Here is a 20,496-nt window from a genome sequence, read left to right on the forward strand (position 1 = left end):
ATGCAACCATGAGCCTCCCTACAGCCAAACCCACAGGAGCAAAGTCACTCAGTTCCTGCCCTTGCTATTGTCGTGGTCCTGCAGGACCAGGAGTCACCATCACTTCTAGAAACATCCTTCAGTGCTGCTGTCACCCTGCTCAGGGATCCTGAGCCTGAATCCCTTGTGTGGTGTGCTGGTTCTTGTACAAGGCACAGGTAGAGATCTACTCCCAGTCACTCCCAAGGCTTTACCTTTGCACTGGGCAGATGTACACAAGTGAAGCCTCACTGGAATCAGGTCCTGGGTGTGTGAGGATCAGAGAGAAGAACCCTTGAAGAAAGGATGAGTGTAATAAGGATGCCTGTGTGCAAGGGTGACTGCAAAGGTCATCAGTCCAGCTACAAGTGCAAACACATCAAATTACAGGAGCAATAAGGGGGAATTCAAGCAGAGTCACCCACAGGTTTTGTTGCCTGGAATGCCTTCTTCTCCCTCATGATTTTTGCAAGGTTCAGTTTTTCTTTGAGGGTGACTAGAAAAAAACAACTATGTACATATGGCATGGCCATGTTTTTATTTCCTGAGAGAAAATAACAGAAATAAAATCAGAAACTCTAGAAAAATAAGCATAAGCGACCTGTGAGAGATAGGGAAAGCATAATGACAGTAGTGGAGTGAGAGAATAAGAAAGGAAAAAATATTTGGTAAGAGAATAAAGAAAAACACAACAAATGGAAAATAAGTACAAAAGAACAGTGGAAAAATTATCAAAGGATAGAGCAGCGTCAAAGAACAGAATAGAGGAAGTGAGGAGATAAAGTGAAAAGAAGAAATGTAAAGAAAATAGAGAAAACACATGGCTCAAAGTGTTGCTACCATAACACATAAAGTGTTCTTACCAAACTGAAAACCAGAACCCTGCAAAAATTGTAAGGGTGCAGAATATATTCCAGGCAGCAAAATGTGGTGGCCAGCTCTGCTCCAATCCTCCCTTATTTCTGCTCTAATTTCACATGTTTGTAACTGTACCTGGACTGGTGAGGGTCTAAGTTTATCCATAGTGATGATACTGAAAAGGACTCTGGAAGCAATTCCAGTTCTCTAAATCAAGAGCTCAGAGACTATAGAAGGCAGGGATTTCTGTCTCCTGCTGAGCAATAGCAGAACTTGCTACTACCCTACTAATTTTTTTCCAGTGAGGACTATACTGTGATGTGCTACTTACATTCTTGTGCAACGTTATCAAAATTCACTGCTGAACAAACTTGGAGTTGCATGTGATGAGGTGCAGGAAAACCTCCTGCTCTGAGCAGCCAAAAATCTCTCCATGTGACAACTGCACAGGTGAGGTTCTGCAGTTTCTGAGCAGGGGAAAGTCAGAAAAACTTTGGGGGAAAACTACGAAGTAGAACTGTAAAGAATTGTGACCAACAATTCTTCCATCAAAACCAATACAAGTCACTTTTGAGTTGAGCTTTCTGCTGCTTTCACAGAGGAAGCTGATTTGTGCATGCAACAGAGGAACCATTTTAAGCACAACCAGAGAAACTAACTCTGCTGGCAGGAGGCTCTGTGGCTTCACTTCAATTTTAAAACCACAGATCTTCCACACATAGTTCCTAACCTGAAAGGAAAAACATGCTAAAAATTCAAATCAAGACTCACCAAGTCTCATTACAGCTTTCTCCTTCTGTCCTTGATTTCTTCAGCAAACAGGGTATCATCCAGCCCACTCTGAAACTGCCCTGGGGAGCCAAGCAAGGGGTTAAGTTTCATTTGTTCCTGTTTCTGCTTTTGCTTTGTTTAATTCTGTAGATTACAAACAGATCAAAAAGTACAGTAACTGTTTTAAAGAAGATGCCACATTTCCCTGGGCCGAAAGTGACGCCCTAGAGATGAAGCAATTATCCAGCAAAGCCTGAGCAGCTTTAAGGAATCTATCACAGAAATCAAAGGACCTAAAATTCTCATAGTCATAAAGGCTTTCCTGGCAAACTGAGATTAGCTGAGCAGGATACAGTCATCAATCACAAAGCCACATGCAACTGAGTATCAACGTTCTTTTATAAGAATTTACAATCTTAATCCCAGTTTTCAGGTGTAAAAAATTCTCTCAAGCTATAAAAGTGTTATGGTGAGGTTGCAGCTCCTTGAGGCTGGCAGACTGAAATGTGTTTCACACAATGTAAGTGTAGAAAATAATTATGTTCTATTAGGCAACCAGAAAACGAGAAAATTCAGATGCATCACCTAAAACACAGCAAAAAGCTGCAGAGTTTGAATAAGTGGCTTTCCTGGCCCAAATGCAGGGCTTAGTCTGACCGGTAGAGTTCTAAGCAAGAAATGTTCCATTTTTATTTTTTGGGGGTGAGAAAACTGATTTGCCTCAAAAAAATACTGTCTTTGTCCTCTGTTTCTTTTTTTGTAATAATAATAATAACAATAGTAGTAATAGTAATAATAATAATAATTATAATAATTCCACTGGAACATTCAGTTTAACAAGCTGTCCAGTCAATGGGTAACAATAAACAGTACTTTTTTGTTATTGTTGCTGGTTATGGCTTCTCAGATTTCTTTCATTAAACTTGGTGCAGGAAACAATAAATTGCACCTCTGCTTTCAAAGGAACTCCCCTCACTTGAAAGTCCCCTTGAAGGACACACCTGGAATGTTTTCTGTCTCCCTCTTTCTCAGACACTTCAGAAAAGAAGAGCATATTTAGTCCCTTCCAATTGGTCTGATTCTGCAGGATCTGAGCCCTGGTGATACAACCTGAATTTCAAGTGCATCTTACGTCCTTTGGTGGTGCTGAACCTTCCCTTCCTCCAGGCTTTTGCTTTGGGTTCCTTGCATAAAAAAGCCAGCAAAATGTCAAGGTTATTACATCAGGTGATCAACCAATGAAGAAGACTTGGAACCTTAGATAGTCCTCCCCGTTTTTGCTGGCCTCCTAACTATTGCTCCCATGGGTGACTTTCATACCAGAACATCGTTATTGGTGTCTATAGGGAAAGTTGCTCTTCTTTGTCCTTCTGTCTGTGTCACAGGAATCATATATAATTCCTATGAGAATAAACTTCCCTCGGTGTAAGGTTCTCCTTGTACACCACAGCTTCCTGCAGGAGGTCTTTTTACAAGGTGATTCATCAGCTCTAAGTCAGAACTGAAGCTGCTGCAGAGTTTTAAATATCTGCAGACTGAAGAGTTAAAAAAAAAAATCAGCATTTGGAAGTAAAGAAATACTAAAATGTCCAGCTCTTAATCTGCTGCTCCTTTTCTTCTGTTCCCTTTTTCTCCCAAGAGAGCCATCCCAGCCCATGAGGAGACTGCCCTTGACTCCTTATCAGTGTAACAGTCCTGAAAATCCCTGGATACTAGAAACGCATTTCACAAACTACTGATTTGAGAACTAATATATTGCATTTCTCCTGCATGCCTGAGCACAGCAGCACCGTATATATTGTTAACACAACCCTTCCAACTCTTTAGAGCAGAGAAACAGAAGTATTAAATATTTTCCCCGTTTTACATATTTTATATTATCAGCCTTGCTCAACTATCCTTAGAGACTATCATTCTTACTTAAGGATGCTCACAATTTATCATTTTTCTCTGGAGATCTGACTTCCAGAACAGAAGGATTTCCCTATTCAATTCACCAGCATGTGCATAAGCAGCTGTTACTGTTCATCTGCCTTTTCTAGGCATTAACATCAAAAATGCCCCTTGATCTTAAAAAGTGACACACAGTGTGGTTTCCTTAACACCTTTGGGGGTAATGGTTTAAATCCAGCAGGGAAATGTTCTCATCTATAGGTTTATGATACACATTTAAACAGTGTTTCAATTGCCTCAACTATGAAATAAGATGACAGCCAAACATATATCAGAGGGGGACAGAGAGCATAAAATTCCCTGTTTCATTTGACAGTGGTGGGACTTACGTGGTTTTGCACAAAATGTACAGTCTCTGTCAAGTTTGACAGTATTATGGGATTTATCCCAGTCACCTCTTAGCATATTCACCTATTGTGGAAAATTTGGGTTCAAATCCATTCTGGGATCTGGGTTCTCAGTCCATGGCACGGAAGACCAGCCCTCCACTGAAGCAAAGAACCCAGACCTGAGCTTTTGATAAGATAAAGGTGAATAGATTTAAGCTGAAAGAGGGTAGATTTAGATGGGATATTGGGAAGAAATTCCTCCCTGTGAGGGTGTTGAGGCCCTGGCACAGGTTGCCCACAAAAGCTGCGGCTGCCCCATCCTTGGATTGTTCCAGGCCAGGTTGGACGGGCCTTGGAACAACCTGGGACGCTGGAAGGTGTCCCTGCCCATGGCAGAGGGTAGAAAAAGATGGACTTTAAGGTCCTTTCCAACCCAAAGCACTCTGGGATTCTACGGTTCTGCATTTCTATCACCAATTCTGCCCCTTCTTGAGGCCAAAGAGAGAGAAGCTCCAGACTCTGTGACGCTCTTTCCAGCAGAGTCGGAGTTAATTTAGTGGTTATTCTAACTATTCTCTTTCCCTTACACATACATCATTCATCAAAATTGGGTATGAGCCATAGTTCAGGTGCTTATGCTTTTCCATATGTTCTTAATTACATGTCCATAGGGCTTAAAATCCAAGGATCTTTAAACCTTCCAGACAAATGATTTAGTTTCACAGCAACCAATGAGTTATGTATTCATATCCGTCCTCAATGGATGATGAGACAAAGTATTGGAGAGGTAAAAAAAGGAATATTTCCTCTCTCTTGCAAGTGGTAAAAATAGTTTTTTCACATAGTTCAATATTTTGGTCTATTAAAAAAAAAAAAAAAACCCAAAAAACAATACCACAACTGGAAAAAGTTAAGAGATCAAGGCAGACACTTCTAAACCAATATTTTTTTCTTAAAATAAGGAGGGACAGGAAGAAATCCAATCGCTCTTACGGATAAAAGAAACATCGATATAATAATCCAGATCATTGTCGTCTAAACAACTACTGGAAAAAATAATTTTAGTTCAACAACCTCTGTTGAATTTTTTTCTAAATAAATTAATCAGTCCCATATCTCTTCTTTTGCTTAAAACACAAGGTCACCTTTCCCCATTTATGTGATAGTAGCACTGTCAGCATGTATTCTGAATAGTGCCCTGAAGGATTTAACATATCTGGAATCTGAAGGATAATCTATCAAACTTGAAATTCAATAGATGCAAGGAGAGGTGAGTTACTTTTGTTTGGTTTTTTGTTTGTTTGTTTTAAATTGGAAATTTTTCTTGTCTTCTTTATAGGCCAGCATTTATTCCAATTAAAAAAGTATGCATATTTTAATAGAGACAAATTGAAAACAACTGCCGAGTTTTAATGGCTTGCATTCTTCAACATTTTATCTTTTTGAATCTATAGAGATTTTTGAAAGGTCAGGAGGAGGAAAACTTGTGCTGAGAGCACAAGATACCTCACAGATACAGCAATGTTAGGGTTAATTAATAATATGAATGATGTAATTTCTAAACCAAGAGTTATATATTAATCCACATAGCTTGAATGGTAAAGGATATTTTTCACAGTTTAAATATCCAGGGAATGCAGCACAGACCTGGAAGTTAAGGATTTTTACCTTTCATTACAGGTCTTCTGCATCCACTGTGGTTCACAGAATCCACCAGTGCTTCTGTCTCCTCATCTGTAAAGAGAACCACGACACCTTTGAACTTGAAACTGTTCTATAAATGAGATGTGTCAAAACCAGAACATGAAACTTCATGTGAGCATATCATCAGTACACATTAGAAAGGCAAGAATTACTGTACTGAGTCACACCTAAGATCCATCTCTGCCAAACAACAGGAACTGCACATTCCCAAGGCTGGAAGCTGAAGCCATCCTTACAGATACACAGCTCCACTGCAGGAACAGGAGTTGGTTCATTATAGAGGAGAACAGAGATAAGCTTATGAAACAGGAATTTGCCAAAAGCAACTTGTGCTAAGCCAGTAATTTGATGGAAAAGTTATCAGATCCCAGAGGTCAGACTGAGATATTACCATGTTATGCCTTATTTCTCCTTATTGTTTCCCTTAAATAGAACAAGCTTTAGCCAACATCACATTCAGAGTTATTCTGCCGAAACGACAATGATCATTTCTGAAAGCAGAGGATTCAGAGGCAGGTTATGAACATATAATATTTTCCAAGCAGGGGAAAGAGGGCAGAAGCAGCAGGTAGTGGAGAGTTCTTGTGAGAATGAACTGGCCCCTCTCACATAGGGCACGGCCCAGAACTGACAGAAATCTTGATGTCCCACTTGATCAGTATGTGGCATTTCTTTATGACTTGCTGCTTACAAATTATTTTTTCATCTTTGGATGTACTTGTTCTCCCAAGCTCTCATGTTCATTTTCTTTTTAACTGTGTCGTTCCCAAGGGAAGGACTCTGAGCATTCCTGTGGAAGAGCTCTTAGGATGCATATAAATAGTGGTCATATATCACAGCACATTTTACATATGTGAGATTAAACATAGCCATAAAACTATATGACTGCTATTTATTGATCCATAAATGAATACCTGGGTCAGAATGTTTAATATTTCTCTTTGAAACAATAGTGTAGGTTTCTAGAAGCTGTGCTTTCTCACTGTATGACAAGTCTGTGTTAGAATGCTTTTACAACTACAGGACTTTCACTTCATTCCAATACCCACATACCCACACTCATTACAGGCCATGAAATTTGTAACAAACATTAATTCACTTGTCATTCATGGAGTTACTTCTGATGCACCTGATGTAATAGAATGCAGATAACTCATCTCAAAATAAGTAATGGAAACTAAATTAATTCAAGCACGCATAGATCTAGGTTTTTATCTGTAGATCTAAATTGCCATGATTTTACTAACTTCTTAAATTTATTGCATTAATAGATAATGATATCTAATAAAACTGAAGCCTGATTTTATGAGACATTGCACTAATTACCTGGTTTGATGTGTTAATCACCTGATTCTTGTGTAAAACATACCAGACCACTGCTGAGTTTATTGACCCCCATTCCTTCACAGAAAGGTGCCTACGTTATATTTTGTATAAAGGAGAGAAAGGACAGAGAGATGGGCACAGTCCTTTCATATAAAACTGAAAAAAACTGTCTAAAATTTACAGCACTGCATAGTGCTTTAGACTTATTTAAGAGTCTAAAAAGTTTTGGCGAGAACAAAGAAACCATATTGTCTATTTCTGAAAAGACATGAAATTATGCATCTATCCTCTTTTGGCTCACCAAAATATGAAAAACTGCTTATAAAGTTGCGGGCTTAAACTTCCAGAGAGTAAAACCTGTAAATTTTAAGAAACCCCAGCGACTTCTAAATTGGAATTTCAGTGAGACAAAGAAGCAATAATCTTAAAAGTATTGACAGAAAGAGGGAACTACCATTTTATATCAGGATTTAGGGAATGATATATTCCCTTTGCAGCTATGGTATCCAATTCTTATCCTTACACGGTGAAACAAACTATATTCTCTATTCTATCATGGATCTATTGAGCTCTCTCTCTACACCAATATAACAGAATCCTGAAAATTTATCGACAACGAAATAATTATTTCTCAAAATACACCACCAGACAGCCTTTTGCTAATTACCTCCCTGTTGTTAGGGCCTGGCCTGCCTTTCTCCTGAGCAGAAGTCATGCCTGTCTTGTACCTCAGATTGTTGTATTTCTCTGAGCATGAGAAATGAAAGCATGCATGGAGTGTATTTGGTCTCACTGTATTTAACCACTCACTAATAGGCGATTCAAGGTTTGTTAGCATCGTCCACTTAATGAACAAGACAGGACACTTCCTTCAGGAATGGTCAGCAATCCATTTCTGGCTGTGCAAGCTTCCCAGGAGAAAAGTCAAGTGTTTGAACAAGACTATGGTTTGGGTCTTAAGAGATTTAACACATCGACAGCAGGCTGTCATGAAGGCCAAGAGCTGCTTAGAAAAACATCAGTCTTCCACTGACACGGCAGGGAATGCATTCCCTATAAACATTCTCTGAAATCTTTGTCCTGTGCTGTTACAGAAGTTGAAACAGGGAATCTCATGTTTTCCCATTTAATTTATTTTTAATACAGAAGGTCTGGAGCATGTTTCACATTTGGACACAGCCTGTGTCTGGAAATACAACCAAAGTAACTAAGCAATGATGTAATCAAAGTAATTAAGCAAGCAGGGTTTGGAGACGAAGGAGGAGCAGTGAAGACGGGTACATAAGTTTCAGAAGACTTCACTCTTGCAAAGACAAAAGTACAAGATGTTAGTAGCCAACAGGTGAAGATCTGCTGGCCAAAAGCTGTAGCTCTCCATAGTTCTGTATGGACAAGGAAGTGAAAAAATCCTAGTGGAAATGGAAGGGTAATGAAATTGTCTTAAAAGTGATTTCATGCACACAGAACACTGCTCTGGTCCAAAAACTATACATCAGTCACTGGCCTAAGGTCTTCCTGAGAAATACTCTGGTAATTGATGGCTTCAGAGAGAAGAAAAGAAGTGACAGCAAGGAAGAATAGAAAGCGTGTAATTTGAAGGGAATAAAAAAGCTTGAATCTAAAAGGAATAAAAAAATCATACATGAATATTGCACTTGGGATGATGAAAGGACAGAAGGGAAAACCAAACCTTGGACATGGAGTGTTGGTGGAAGAAGCTGCTGAGCAGGTGTGGAAGGATCAGTAACGATGAAAGCACAGATATACAGACAAAGGGGAGGTTTTGTCCTGATTTCTTGAAACAGACCAGGAGTTAGTTTATGTTTCTAAAGACTGTGGTAGCGTTCTGCTTTCAACAACAGCTAAGAAACAGACATTTGCTATCAATAGTGCTGTACACTGCTACAATACCTTCATCTGGGGTTCTCAGTAGTCACTGCCTCTTCCAAAACAAGCAGCTCAGTAATATTCACCTATGCATGCAGAAAAAAACAGGACTTGAAATTTTCCAGCACAGCCACAGACATTCTCACCAGAGGCAGACAAGAAGTGACCTCACAAGACTTAGCACAACTTGATCCTTATTGCATTAAAATTGAGGTCCAACCTTTTTTTCATATGAGAAACCATTGTGGATGCCTGGGGTATAAGAAACAAAACAAGTATGATAGTGAGTACCAAAAGCCGTAATAAGGATGAATTAACAAACAAGAAGATGTGAGGAGACGGATTAAGATGATGATACAATGCTTTCAGCAGAGGCTTTCACTTTGCTGAGTCTAGTCTAAACTGACAGCCCTGGCTGGGAGCAAAAACTCAAGTGTTCAGAGGAGTGGAGAAGGAGAGCTCACTTTTATATTTTGCTGAGTTGAAAAGTGTCACTTTTCATTTCACTTTTATAGTTGCTGGAGACCATTATTGCTCAGGCAGGATTGGTTTTCCCTGCCCTGGAGAAAGTAAATGCCATGTGAGAAGGCAGTAACTGTGTGGTTTATTGGCTCATTACATGGTACCCCCACAAAAGCACTGCAGGCTCATCTGTAGTGCTTCAGCTTCACATCACTTGGGTGAGGCAGTGTACCAGGCATGGCTACTTTTGTTTATATAACTCTCAGCAGCTTTACAACAGGGGAGCAGGAACACGGTGTCTGCTCTGACAAGCCCAGAGGAAGCAGGATCATGACAAGAGACCTTGTAGGAACTTGCTGTCCTTGAAGAGAGGAGGGGTGATAGGGACAACTATCAGGAGATGTAGTATGGTATAGACATATGGCAAAACTTGGTATAGACATTGGGCAAAACTTATTTCTGGAATAAGACAAATACATCCTTTTCAGCAGAATTCAGAATGTCTCCACATGCTGTGAGGGGGTGAAGGTGATGCAGTAAGGACAGATTCTTTCTGGCATGACCCTGAGAGCAGAGGAAGGGGCACTACAAAGCCCAACTTCTTCTTTTTGGCTACAGAATTTAGATTAACCCACTGTGAGGCTTCTGAAGGAGGAGACAACTGTGGGTGTCATAGTATCTCTCTTTTTTCTAATGAATACTCAACGCTTCTGTGGATGAAAAGAAGAGGAAGAGGAGGGAGCACCCAGCTGTGCTGCTGGAATGGTCAGAAGCGAAGGGTAACTCATTCTGTCACGGAGCAAAAGACAGTAAGAGAAAATCAGAATATTCATTGTCTGTAGGTTCAGTGTCTGGATGGCACCAGGGTTGTGAAGTCAGACACTGTAGGATCAATGCACAAACACAACCTGCTGCTCTGCAGCTCCCTATAATTGAGGCAGCTGGCAATTGTCCCTGGAAATAGTGCACTGTTAGAATTAAGAAGAAGACTAAGGCAAAGTTAGTGTTTTGGATCTCAATTCTGCAGTCTCACGTAGGTTCTTCATACTGTGAACAGTCCTACTGAAGTATCAGTGCTTAAAATTAAGGCCATTAATAAGTCTCTGCAGGCTCAGAATCAAGGATAGTATTTTTCAATCCTGTGTTAGTCCTGGAAAGGGGCTTCATGAGAAAGACATTAGAATAAAGTAGACTTGAAAGCATATTCCATAAATTCTAACATCCTAGAACTCATACAAGCTGTGCTATTCATTAACGTTTCTGGTCTTCTCCAAAGTCATCAGAGATTAATATGATTGCTGCAGCAAAGGGCTACAAATACTATAGAGAAATAAAACATTTACATACATATAAAGCCAGACTAAATTTGATTGCTTTTGCATAGCATCTCCACATTTGTATTGATACATTTGCTATCATAAAGTGGGAAAAAGAAGACAGTAATTTCTCTGCATTATTTCCAGTGCTGAATCCATCAATAGTGTGAAACATATGTCATAAACAGCAGTGAAATCCAGCCTTTCATCCCATCAAGGGTAAGACATTAGCCAGGTTATTATCAACGTAATGTCACAGAGCAAAGGAGAGGGTTTCAGGTGGGGTTTTCACATGAAAGGTAAAAAGATTCTTTCCATGGTGAGTTTGTATGACTGTTCTAACTGCCTCCAGCAAGTTTCATCAACCCTCCTCCCCCCCACCCCCCAGTAACAGATATCTTCCATTACCTCCACATGGATGCAGAGAGGGTTATCTCATACATCAGCTTTTTATTCAGGTAACTAATGACTACAACCAGACTGAGAGTACTAAAAATAAAATGCAGAAAATTTGACTGGAATGTTTTCAGAGTTTACAAACTCACAGGAGCTAGCAGAGTTGGAACAAAAAGTGAACTTCAAGGCTCTGTACAAATTGACAGATGGATTAAAATATACTTCAGCTCATTTCTTTTGTATCTACAGTAGATTAAATTATCACACTTGGTTCTTTTTGAAACTTTTTTCCCCCTCCCCAAGTGCCCAACTCTTTTCCTTGTTCTTGCATTCCATTCCTTAGTTCCCATGCAAAATTATATAAAGAGGTCTGTGGTCATTTAAGAAATCTTTGCCTCCAAACCCAGGTCCTCATTTGTTTGCCAGTGCCAACTTGAGAGAGCAGGCAATGATGTGAAAATGTGGAACCAGAGAATGTGCACACGTTGCAGTTTCAAACTTCTCATTCCTGTATGTGCTCAGTCACTCACAGCCTTTGCTGTCCCTGTTTAACTTCCCCAGGAGCAGCAGTGCAGCTCCCTCAGCTGCCTTGGTGTTACTTGTTCCTGTGCCATCTGCATGTGTGACACTGATTTATTCAGCCACTCAGAGAGCTCCCAGGTTTGGCCAGGAGGATGAGCAGCAGCTTTGCTCTCCTAAGCAAAACACTTGTACAGTGCCCAGCTCGAGGTGCTCGGGTCTGATCTGCACCTGATGTGTCACTTCCATCTGACAGCGCCAAGAGACCCCAAATGTCCAGATCACAGAGTCTGTGAGTGCAGTTGTTTCCACACCACAAGGAAACGGCAGCAAACAGCACCTTCCTGTCCCCCTCCCCCTGCAGTGGTCAATCCCCACCATACCCAGCTGGTGCGAGAGCTCTACTGTGCTCTGCTACTTCAAAAACTTCATTACTTCTACAAAATATGTTGCAGCACATTTAACAATGCACTGTGAAGGATTATAAATAATTAAAACTAAACCATTCATGTCAGAAATAAATGAACAAAGCCCATTTTGCAATGCACCATCCCTGATTTATTTTTATTGCATTCATTTAGCTCATTTGTTAATTCTCAAAACCCAGCAGCCCGCACAGAGTGGGTCTCACACATGGTAGGGAATGCTAGTGAGGTTGTGTCTTCTCTCAAAAAGGACCAGATAATTTTGGGTCAATAAAAACCATACAAAATACAGAAAATTATCAACCAACTGCTCCTGGATTTCACACTTGCTGTTTTCCAAGTGTCTCTGCTCTGAACATCTCTTTTTAAGAACCTTATCTGCACACTGCATTTGCATGGGGGTACAAAATATGCAGAATCACACTCCAATTAGAAATAATTTTAAATACAGCTCTGGCTAGTATCTACCCTGTGAGCTACTGATATTACCTTGGCTGCTCCCTGACTTCCAGTGGGCTTGTTTGTGAGCATCATAAATAACATTGCTTCTTTTTAGAGCTGCAGTTTCATGAGGTGAGGATTTCTTTGGGGGTCCAGATTATGACAGTGGGGATTAGGCATTCTTCCCTTATTGCTGTGCTATTCTTATTTTCTGTATCACTGATATATTTAACAAAAAATCTTTGATCTCACACAGAAGAGGATAAATAAGCATATCATCCCAGATCTACTGCAATAAGAACCCATAATATAAAAAAAACCTACTTTTTTGCTTCATCTTATTTTAAAAGAGATTCTGTGTGGAAACATATGCAAATCTATAAACAAATGCATATATTAAACACCGAAACAATTCCTCAATGAAATCGTAATGGGCTTAAACACTACTTCAAGCTATTTTAGAACAAATATACATGCACCTGCAGCAAAATAAAATTCTGGAATAATATTGGACCCTTCCAATTCCATTCATTTAATCACAAACCTGGGTTTGTCTTTATGGCTCAGTCCCTGACAGCAGCAACTCCTGTAAAAGAAAGAGCTGTTTGGGCTTTCTTTGCTGGGGGAATGCCCAAAGAACTTGGAAAGCACAAACTTATGTGAACCAGGAGAAAGCAGAATGCTCATCTCTCTTAAGTGTCTTTTCTTATGATTCTGCCAAAAAATATTTCAAATTCTATGCATGTATTGTTAATACTATGCTTAAAGTAGTTCATACTATTCCAATATTAATTATCCCACAAAATTTTGCAACCACTGCAGAGTTATCTTTGGTGAAATTTCACAGGTTTATTGATTGTGTGTCAATACTTTAATCATAAAGAGTTTCACAGATGGAATATTTTAAATCCTTCCTAAGGTTTCCATGTGTTTCTCTGGGCTATTTTTTCTTGCCATTTAAAGAGGAAATACATTCTCAGAAGTCAAAATGGATTTGAACAGGTAAGAAATCAAAGGCTTTGCTTCTATTCTCATCTTTTCTATACTTTTCTATGCTGTTCTGTTCCATTCCTATGCTTTTCACAACACTGGAAGTGGAGAGCTTTGTAGACCCAAGTTGCTGCTCTTTTCTGGGAGTTTCCCTATTCATGAAACTGTAGAATATCCCTGCCTGCATTCCAAGTGCGCCACAGAAATTAGAGCATTTAATCTTGCTGCCTATTTACAGCAAAAACACCTACAAAAATGAGCAGGATGCAGAATTAGGTGTCACACCCTTTAATTCTGAGAACAACTTGCTCTCATGCCCGATGTTTCCCAGCACAGGCAGCTCCTGATGCCTGGGCAAATCACCACCTCCAAGTGTGCTGCTCCCAGCGCGGATATGGGCACGGAGACCCCTACAATCTGTAGAACAAAGTGTACTCAGTGTACTCAAAAGAGTTTGAGACAAGTGTACTCCTTGCTGATAGGAGTCCAGGTGCCCCCCAGGGACGGGGCTCTCCTGCTGTGCCAGGGGGGTTACACAAGGAGGTGCAAAGCGCTGAGTGTTTGCTGAGTTGACGTCCAAGGAGAGGGGAGGAAGCAGATCCTTGGCTCTAATTCATAGTGAAAGAGGAGCTTCTGCACAACCTCTGTTGTGAGAATCTTGCAGGAACAGCAGCTGAGCTCACCTGAATCCCTCAGCAAGAGATTCCTGTGTCCACACCTCCACAGACAGGACGGGGACAGACACCACTAATAAATAAGCAAACCCCCCTCATGTGCAGTAGGATGGGAACAGGCACTCACTGAGCACGAGCCCAGCTTCTCCCAGAACGTACCACACTCGGGCTGAACTTATGCACATAATGATTATTCTAATCCATTCATCTTTATGCATGAACTGGATTTATTTTATTTTTCGAAGCCATTATTTAATACAATAGGCAGTGCAGAAAGTAAGAAGCTAATACAATCACTTCTGCTGTGTACTGCATGCTTCTCTGGCTGAAAATGTAAAAATGTCAGAATGCATGAAGGATATCAGAAGTGTCACTAGGTCTGTTTTGCATGCAAGAGAGCACTGGAGAAGTTATTTTATTTAAAAATAGATATTTACTCCAAATTAAATGTCTCCTACTATACCTTTAGTACTCAACAACTAGTTTTCAAAAAAATTCTGATTGGTTTTTAGATATTTATAGGTAATGCAAACCAAATGATTAACAAGACTCAGATCCAGACTGAGATGTCAATATGCACAACAACCTCAACCTGAGCAGCCATGTCATCCCTGAGCTTTTAAACAGATGTGAACAGTTAAGGTGCCTCCCTGTTCCCACCAAAGGAACAGCTCTGAAACCTATTTTGCATTGACTAATGCTGCAGAGACCGAAATCTTCTCAAAGGAGCCACATTACAACTAATGCTGCTCAGTTTTAAACCTGAATGTCCCTTATGTTTGGTATCTCTTACTTTCCACCTTACACATAATTTTCGTCAGAAGGAAGCAGCTACTGAAGGAACTGTAAGTTGAGCACTGTAAGTTTTTTTATACATGTGAACTTTGTCAGGGATTGCAGTTCAGTCTCGGTTCTGGGGAAACAGAGTTATGTTACTGTGAATAGTTAAACGATGCCGTGACATTTGAACCAGCAACAAGTAAAGCAGAGTATGTGATTCTTCCTCTTCAGATGGAGAGCAAATAGGCAGAGAGCCAGTCATGGACATAGTAGGGCTTACTGGTGCCCTTCAGCAGTGCTCAGATGCTGTTTGTCCACACTGGCAGGGCAGAGAGCTCCATCAGCAGCGTAGTGAACAAGAGTGGCTGGAGGCCAGGAGCAGGGCTGGGATGCAGGAGACACCGAGACCTCAGCCTGTCATGTCTGTTCATGAGTGCCTGAGCCCCTCCAGCAACAGGCAGCTGAGTATTAACACCATCACCGGAACAATGATGACTCTTTATTATTGAAGAAACACTATTTTAATCACCCCTTTTTTCTATTAAAACATTAACAAAAATCCCCAATAAGTAATCTGCATTTCACAAATGACAGTGACCTCGGTCTGCTGCTGCTCCAAACACAGCTTGCTTTAGGGCAATGGGCTCTTAACAACCGTCAGTTTACAGCAAATGAACATTTATCTGATTTTTTTTTTTATTCTATTGCATTGTATTTCTGTAATGGTGCTTGAAATTAACATTTTTACTCTGTTTTTTTCACTTTTTTGATCATTAATGTAGTAAATTATACTAGCAAAATGACTACAACAGTTTCGTTTGTGTCCTAAAAACCTATTAAGTGTCTGAGTAGAAATTGTGGAGCTTTTGGAGGTTGACTGTCTTATTTCTAAGGTCATACTTGGCCTATTGACCTAAACCAAACTGACTCCGCCTCAAATATTCACAAGAAGAACCTTATAAAATTAAAAGCATGAAGTGAAAGAGGAAAATAGAGCCTAGACACATGGTTACATGATCAAAGCTAAAATTATCTGTAACTAGTCAAAGTGTTCCAGAGATCTCCATCGGCTTTTTCTTCCTGGGAGGCCTTTGTTGTATTCTTCAGATTTAGAAAAGCTGGTAAATTGAGGTATTCAACAAGCTGCTGGATATAATTTATCTTACTTTAATTTATTGGAACATGTTTCTACATCATTGTTCTTATTTTAACAAAGACATTTTTTAAACTGGTAAAACTAAATGCATATTTAATTTATTTCACCCAGTAAAGAATCCTGGAGAAAATCAATTTCCATTTACAAAGGTATCCCAGCAGGCTGGATGTCCCATTACCGCAGTATTGTGCCTCTTACATCCAGGTTTATGTGACACATGCTATCATTTCTTCTCCATGATTCTATTACTTCTGGAAAACTATGTTAAAACATAATATAACATATAATGTGATTTCAGACTGACAAAAGCTGTGAAAATCAAAGGTAGTGCTGATCACTGGCAGGTTGGGTGACAGCACAGCCCATGATCAATGCACACATTTTCATATTTCTGCCACCACGTGACCAAGCAAACTTCTCATACCTCACCCTCACAGCCACTGAGGTACGACCACTAGCAGTGTTTCCAACCTGCTGGGGCATGCAGTGGGCACTGCTGCTGTGTTATTCAGGCATTTACCCCAATCCCAGGACTGACAAACATCCCACTGACACGTTTCCACAGCAGCAGATACTCAGCTGGATGAGCTGTTCCCCTCTGAGGTGATGCTCTCAAAAACAGCAGTGATCTATCTTACCCTTCCTTACCTAAAGGCCGCTTCCCCATGCTTGGATCAAGGAGTGGGTTTTTGTGTTCTGATATTCTTGCACACAATATTTTGCAATCAATGGGCACAACTTCAGCAGGAATGATGATTTAGGTGCACACAGGCAGCCCCAGGAATTACGAGGGCTTTTTCTGGGACTGCAGTGTGCACAACACTGCAATGAATAATGCTGCACTCCCCAAGCTGGCATAAGAAATGGCTGTAAAACTAATCACCTCCTAGCCCAAGAATGACACAGCTGAGGGGGCCTTTGCATCCTTGATTCATCTGAAGGTGTATGTTGCCCCTCATCCACACTAGCACAGGTTTCAAAGGGAACTTAGGGAATCAAATGCTCCTGTTTCACTGAAGTTCCAAGGAACGTAGCTCTGCACGCAGTTTTAGAAACTGTTGGAAACTATAATTTACTGTATTTAATTATATAACCCTTTTGTCTTCCACAAGGATGGATGGTGCTTATAAAGTCATGTCTGAGCAAATGTAATCAAGTTCTTAAATTTTAGTATATCCTTAAATCCCATTTCCTTTAGCAGGAATTTAATGAATCTCTGTTCTGATGAGGTGTGATGTTTACTTTCAAATAATGTCTGAATGCAGGAGAGCAAACTGTCTCATATCTAAGCACTTTCCTTTTTGGAACTGCAAGAGGACTCAGAAGTGAAAAGAGGAAGAAAAAAATGTGTATTTCTTAAGATTGCACATAAGAACCAAAGGCAAAAAGAATGGAGGTAAGATTTCCAAATGTGGATGTTGTCTCTTGCTTATTCACAGAATTAGTATGTAGACTACACAATAGAAATACATTTGTTCAGTATAAACACTTCATTTGCTAAGGCAAAGTGATTGAAATTTGGAAAAGGAAATCACAGGTCAGACAGCAAACATTCCTGTCCATGGATAATAACCTACCCATGTGACAGGAGACATTCAATTTTTATAACCTGGATCTATGTCAGGTGACTGGGATCAGATAATAGAGGGCAATTTGTTCCTAACACTTCTTTGTTGCACATTTTTTACAAGGTTTTAACCTCCAGCAACTCTGGGATTTGAAAGGAGGAGGTATCTCCCTTACACAATATCCCTACATCCCACATCAGACTAAGAGTAAATTCCAGCATGTCATTAGCTGAGTGTAAATCAATAAAAACCAACCAAACAAAAATAAATCCCAGAGACCAAACACATAAGATCAGAATTTCCAAGAACTTGCCTGATTTATAGACTCTCTTTACTAATTCTGAACCCAAGCCTGTTATCAGCCCTTGAGCAGTGCATCAGGAATGCCACACAGCCACCAGTCTTTATCCTTATCTTCATCACCATTTCCCCTCTGCCACTTCAACACAGCCCAGAAAAAGCAGCAACTCCTCTACTTTTGGATATCACTACAGAAATTTTTGCTCTTTATTTGAATATTATGTACTGGATTGCTGTGCACAGATTTGTTGTTACAAATATGGTTGTTGTCTTCATGTTTCATTCTTTCATAAGCTGCTGTTAAAAATGCCTTAAGATGCCCAACATGAACAGAGAAAATACGAATCACAGAGAAACTGCAAGGGTGTCCTGCAATGCATGTGTGTGCACACATGGAACAAAGAGAAGGCAGGAAGCACTTCAAGAACTTGTCCTGTTGGAAGACTGTGCTGCAGCACAAGACAAGGTGATGCTGTGCCATCACTACACAAATCTGCCCAACAATTCACCAACACTATGTCCAGAGGCAACCACACTGGGAGGAACTGCTGCAGCAAATTACTACAAATTGAAATGAGCATGGAGCTGCACATGCTGACTTCTTCCAAATATAGCATAAGAGTATGGTTTTCCTCTACAGATCTCTTTGAATAGTTATGAGAGGTTCAGGCTTCTTGTGAGCAGTCACAGAGCTTTGAAAATGAGTATTTTTGTACCATGCTGCTGGTGATAGCATCTGTGGAACAATGTCATGGCATATGCCATAGGAATATAGCACTGAAATCAATCAACAAAGCCTCCTTCTTAACATGCCGGAAAAAAAAAAGGTGAGACACAAATATTTCATATTTAGAATTGCATATGTTCAAAGCAGGCAGTTCTTCAGGCGAGCTGTGCTCAGGCAGCTCCGGCTCTCTGTGCTTTGCAGAGCTGCTGCAGCGCTCCTGCCGCAGTTCAGCCCAGAGCTTAGCACACACAGCCAGCACCGAGGGGATTCACTTCTCAGCAAGAGAAGGCAAAATGCATCCCTGCTCCCAGCATGCAGATTGCAGAACGCTCACATCCAAAACTGAGTTGGTTCTGTCCATGTAACATCCTTCATCACAATGGATGTTACATGGACAGTAAATATATCCTTTGGCAGGACTCAAAAAAAAAAAAAAAAAAAGCTGTCACCTTTCTTTTGGCACTGAGGTACCTTCATACTGCTAGAGACGCTCTCAGGGAGTGATCAGAACAATTAGGACATTATTAAGTAATGAAGCTCATACAGCATAAATCATCTTCTCCCTGATATCTGGGTCTCTGAAATCTTATCTTCTCAGAGGATGAAACCAAATCCAGCGTCCTCAGCTGTGCTGCCCTGTAACACACCAGACACCAGCACTTTGTGACAATTACTATTCCCTAGAAAGCTGCTTTGCTGTAGCTGGAACGCTCAGCATGTTTTTAGCATATGCTGAGTCCATATCAAAGGCCAGCTTGGATAGTGCTTGGAGCAACCTGGGATAGTGGAAGGTGTCCCTGCCATGGCAGGGGGTTGGAAAAAGATGAGATTCCAACCCAAATAATCAAGAACCAAATAATGGTTCTATGAAATCAGGTGTCCTGCTGGCCATATGCAGGGAGAAAGTCCTTACAGGAAAAGTTTTGGAAGCAAAGGTGGGGAAGTGCAAAGAGGCATTTAATTCAAATGCAAGGGGTGGGGGAGGGCAAGAGCTCATTCATGAACTTTTCTCCTGCTGTCATCCCAGGTTTTGTAAATATTAGCTCTGTGAACTGGAATAATGGCTCGACTGTCTGAGAGGATGACAAGGGACAGTGAAGAACTGGGTCAGGATCAATCCCTATTTGCATACCAATTCATTAATGTTCTTTCTTTTCTCACACAAACAGAGGAAAGGGTAACATTTCTCAGTTTTAGAATAGAAAGCTTCAAATGTCTTTCACGCAATAACTTGTGTTGTATTTTTAGAAAATTTGTTTAGGCCTCAGAGCTCTGCTAAAACTCCTTAATCCTGATTTTAAACTCATCTAAGTCCCAGCTTCATCAACTCAGCTAATGTATCTTGTACCACTCACCTTTCCAGTAAACCTATATGCTTAGCAAAGGGGTTTTTTTCTGGTTCTGGAGCACTCACTCCTATTTCACTCCCTCTTATAAAGTGCTTCTTTATAACTCCTGTGTTTTTCAGTGTATTCCAAGAGTGATGTTTGTGGCTTTCCTCTTATTCAGGCCATAGGCTCTCTGTCAACACAGCAAACCCCAAACATGTGGCACTCCTGCAGATTCCCTCTTTGGTCATCATTAAAAGAGAGCTTGAATTCCACCCTGTTTCTGTGCACAGCAGATTTATGGTAGAAATTACAAGAATCATTCATCTTTTTCAGGTTTATAGTGGAGCTCACTGCTGGACCGTTACCTCTCTTAAAGAGGCTGCTTGCAGTAAGGAAATTGGAGAGAGGAGCAGCTAGATGGAAACTTTTATCATTTGGACATTGTTCTTGTCCTTATTGATCCTTGCCTTAGTTGAGCCAGTACCCCCAGCTCCAATAACACCTTATTTCTAAAGAGGGCAGAAGCCTCAAAGAGACTCAGAATGGTGGATTAGTAAAACAGTCA

This window comes from Coloeus monedula (assembly GCF_965178545.1).
Source record: "Coloeus monedula genome assembly, chromosome: 16".
NCBI lineage: Eukaryota > Metazoa > Chordata > Aves > Passeriformes > Corvidae > Coloeus > Coloeus monedula.